General features: G+C 40.0%; 1 long non-coding RNA gene across 1 annotated transcript; it reads right to left on the reverse strand.

Moving 5' to 3' along the window:
- Positions 1-440: 440 nt before the first annotated feature.
- LOC148131663 (uncharacterized) lies at positions 441-1,043 on the reverse strand. The gene is made up of 2 exons (XR_015747118.1): positions 966-1,043; positions 441-847 (listed from the first exon to the last, which is right to left on the reverse strand). It is a non-coding gene; the product is annotated as an uncharacterized LOC148131663 (long non-coding RNA).
- Between the last annotated feature and the right edge of the window lie 520 nt (positions 1,044-1,563).

The following is a 1,563-nucleotide window of genomic DNA, read 5'->3' on the forward strand; positions in this document are numbered from 1 at the left end:
GTCCAGACTGTGGGAAAGATTTTAGTGCTAGGTCTAACCTTATAAATCATGTGCGTATACACACAGGAGAGAAACCATTTAAGTGCCCCGACTGTGGACAGTGCTTCAGGAAACAGTCCACCCTTATCGCACACAAGAAAATCCACAGGAGGCCCAAAGTGATGAATGTAGAGAAGGCTTGAATTTCCTTTCTTATGTCCCATCATAAGTCCAGCTGAGAAATTGACTATTTACTTTTTGGCCTGGTTCTGTTTAGTCAAATATGTCATAGTGTTAGATGTGAAGGAGGGGAGAAATTTGATAATGGCTACCTGGCCATTATCAGCAGAAGTTGCTGGATATTTATTTTTGCAGAAATTGTACAATTCTGCAAAAAAAAAATGGTGGTGTCCTTTGCATTTTTATCATGATAGATTACAGAAATGTCGCTTACAAAGTCCCAGCCTTCTTCTACCTGAGTGTCTTCAAGGTTTGAGCCACAGAATTCCCCAACCAGCATCTCTTCAGGGTTGAAACACTCTTAACACAGACAGTTAGCACAGTTAGAGATTGTGGCTCCTCATATAAGGAGAAAGTGAGAGAAGAAGCAGAAGGATTTCCAAGTTTATCTCTTTCTACCTGTTCCAGGAATTCATTGCATCAAGCATGTCTGTTCATATTATGTCAAGAATGAGGCACCGATGTGAAAGAAAACATGAATAGCAAATACTGTATATTGGGGCAGTGACAAAAGCTGTGTAAAATTTCAGATATAAAGGCTGTTCTTCCCTGCGGGTGACTTTAATGGAGAACAGCTGTAGGAATATTGAGTTGAGGAGAAAAGGGATTGTGGTTTTGAATACTGGATCTCCAGCTTTATTCGCAACTCCTGCTGTGATCTTAGTTTGCAAGTGCCTCCTTGTTAGCCTTTGACAGCTGGAGGGTGAGAGCAAAATCAAGGGGCTGATGCATTTGTGGTCCCCCACCCTTTGGGGAAATGTGAGAAAAAAATTAAACAGTAGATGTTTCATTGCAAAAAGGGCATTCCGTAAGAATCATGAATAGCTTTTGAGAAAGACAAATAAAGGCAGGTGTCGGCATTTCTGTAAACATTGGGGCAAACATGTTCCCAGAACATGGGAGATATTTCCCGTTCTTTCACTTTTCTCCCAGGCCTCCTTAATTGTTTTTTAAAAATTCATTCAAATTTTTTGTAGCAGCAAAAATGACATTTTAGCAATGCAGACGAATGGTCCAGATTTTGCTGGGATCGGAAGACACCAAAGAATTCCAAGATTGTTCATTTCACCAACACAGTTCAAAAAAACAGATTACAATTTTTTAAGTGGGTCACATTGCATGCGATCCCTTTGCAAAGGACACTCAGTGACCAGGAGCAGATCAGGACTGGCGTGTGGAGAAACCAAGAGGCTCTCTTGGCCAGAGTCTCAACCTCCAAGTGACTTCGAATTTAATGTGCAAAATTTCTAAACTTTTAAAATAATAAAATTATATTTAATCCATTTTCCTTTCTCTCTTTCCTTGGTGTCATATCTTGGTGCACATCTTTATCATGTCTCGTTA

Source organism: Notechis scutatus, chromosome 2, assembly GCF_049901735.1.
Source record: "Notechis scutatus isolate UNSWTSFEM ecotype Mainland chromosome 2, rNotScu1.2, whole genome shotgun sequence".
Lineage (NCBI taxonomy): Eukaryota > Metazoa > Chordata > Lepidosauria > Squamata > Elapidae > Notechis > Notechis scutatus.